The sequence below is a fragment of the Apium graveolens genome, chromosome 4, assembly GCF_009905375.1.
Source record: "Apium graveolens cultivar Ventura chromosome 4, ASM990537v1, whole genome shotgun sequence".
Lineage (NCBI taxonomy): Eukaryota > Viridiplantae > Streptophyta > Magnoliopsida > Apiales > Apiaceae > Apium > Apium graveolens.
The window spans coordinates 84,187,448-84,190,026 of record NC_133650.1 but is presented as its reverse complement, the minus strand read 5'-3'; the positions used below and the strand labels follow the sequence as shown (position 1 = coordinate 84,190,026).

General features: G+C 38.2%; 1 non-coding gene across 1 annotated transcript; it reads right to left on the bottom strand.

The window, feature by feature from the left end:
* Window positions 1–2,192: 2,192 nt before the first annotated feature.
* On the bottom strand, window positions 2,193–2,299 carry LOC141722858 (small nucleolar RNA R71). The gene has a single exon (XR_012575857.1). It is a non-coding gene; the product is annotated as a small nucleolar RNA R71 (small nucleolar RNA).
* Window positions 2,300–2,579: the final 280 nt, after the last annotated feature.

Sequence of the window (2,579 nt, the reverse complement as noted above, 5' to 3'; positions counted from 1 at the left end):
TGTCGAGGATGATCCTTTAACTTACCGTCAATCCATGGATTCTTCGGAGTCAAGGACTGGAAAGGCATTGTGAAGAGTGAAATTGACTCAGTTATTCCTAACAAAACGTAGGAGTTAGTTGATCTCCCTCCTAACTGTTCTACTATAGTATGTATATTGATCTTCAAGAGGAAGCTAAACCCTGCTGTCTTAGTAGATAAGTTCAAGGCTAGGTGATAAGTGGCATTTATATCCACTTAGAACGCTTTAGAAAGGCTCGAATTGGTGTTTTGTACTCAATTTGTTTATGTTTTTGATGTGTTTTTGTAGTGTTTTGCATTTCAGGGCATATTCGAAAGGAGGAATGGATTTTACATTGTTTCTATGCTAAAAGGGTGTTAGGATGGAGCCTCGGTCGATTGCACGAAAGAAACCAACAATTGAAGTCAAGAAAATAAGAAAATAAAGTTTTTCCAGAAGGCTGGAGCGGCCGCGCTACACTTGGGAGCGGCCGCGCTCGTTTGGCAGAAGCTCAGGGTGGTCGCGCTGGATCAGGGGCTTCCGTGCTAGGTCGAATTTCCAGAATCATGTTTTTACTTGAATTTTGAGCGTTTGAAGGCCCAGGTCATCCAGAAGCCTATATATATAAATAAAAAGACATTTTTCATAGAGAAGAGGAAGGAGAGAGCAGCAAGAAGACCTAATAGCACAATACAACGGAGGAGAAGAAGATCTTGTTTTTACTTGTGATTCTTTGCTTAAATTGTAATCTTGGATGCTTGTTTTCTTTGTTGTTTGAAAATTACACTCTTGTTAACGTACTTTTGATCATTATTCAGTTTATAAAGACCTAGTTTATCTTAGTTTATTTTCCATGCTTTCATTGGAACCCATGGTGATGATGAGTTCGATTATGAGCTAATCGTTGTCGTGGGGTTCTAACGGATTTACTTATAGATTTCTATAGTTAATTTGTTTCTATATCTTGGTGTGTAGTGATTGATTGATATCCTAGTATTGGTTATGCTTATTCATCTTATGTGCGTAGCTAACATATAAGATAGCGTGTTAATCTCTATTGAAGCGACAGTGAATATAGAGATTTAGAACTTACCATGCTAGCATAGGTTCATGTATTTGTTATGCATGATTCGTAGGTAATTTTAACCATCTTACTTGCCCCATGTAATCACGATAGATAACTTGTTCATTAAACCTTTATGTTGTCAAATTTTATAGATATATAGGGTCTCAACATAATTGGTGTCTATTCAGCTTCTATCTCTTTTACGGATGTCTGGTAGTAGGGTATTCGTGAAACGAAAGTTGGCGTTTACTAGTTTCATATTATCTGATTAGTTATCATCACCATCACATGCTAAGGTTAAGAACAATGACTTTAAATGAATTAGGAATGAAGTTAGAATCCCATGTTTCTCTCATATAGTTAATTCAATCACTTTTATTCTTAGTTAATTGCATGTTAGTTTAATCTTAGTTTTAAACATCTCAACTTGTTATTGTATTAGCATTGAGCGATAGCCATACCATTGTTGCATAGGTGCATAATTTTAAGTTAACTAAAAAGAGTCACTGTGGGTACAGATCTGATTTATATCTTATACTACTTGCGAACGCGTATACTTGCGTGTAATTTTAGCGCGTCTTTTCGCCCTAACAAGTTTTTGGCGCCGCTGCCGGGGACTCAGTATTTAATTTAGTTTATGTGCTTGACATCAGTGGTCATTAAAGTTCATTGACTCGGATTATTTTCTTACAAGGTTACTTTAGTCGTGTGTTTCAGGTACTCTAATTTTTATTGCTATGGGAGAACCAGCAGCAGATACGAAAGCTTTGATGGATTTTTCTCAACCAAAGATCAATGACATTCAATCTAGCATTGTCAGGCCATCTATCGCAGCTAATACCTTTGAGATCAAGCCTGACATAATTTAGATGGTACAAAATTTAGTCCAGTTTGGGGTTCTCCAACGGAAGATCCAAATATGCACTTTAGGGATTTCATAGAGATCTGCGACACCTTCAGGTTCAATGGTGTGTCTGAGGATGCGGTGAAACTGAGACCGTTCCCATTCTCTCTGAGGGACAAGGTTAAGTGCTGGTTACATTCGCTACCAACAGGTTCTATCACCACTTGGGAGGATCTTGCTTAGAAGTTTCTAACTAAATTCTTCCCTATGGCGAAGACAGCTGCAATCAGAAATGCTCTCACTCAATTTACGTAATAATCGGGAGAATCTTTATGTGAAGCTTGGGAGCGCTACAAGGAGATGCTTAGGAAGTGTCCTCATCATGGAATGCCTGATTGGATGATCATCAATTGCTTTTATAACGATTTGGGAGCACAGTCAAGACCCATGCTCGATGCAACATCAAGTGGAGCATTATGGAAAAAGAGCTATGAGGAAGCTTATGATTTAATTGAACTGATGGCTGCTAATGAATATCAGTATCCAACCCAGAGATTGCCACAGGGCAGTGGATACAACTACTGCTATAGTTGCTCAGCTTATGGCTTTAACGACGAAGGTGGATTCTTTGGCTAATTATGGAGTTAATCAGATCATGAGTGTTTGTGA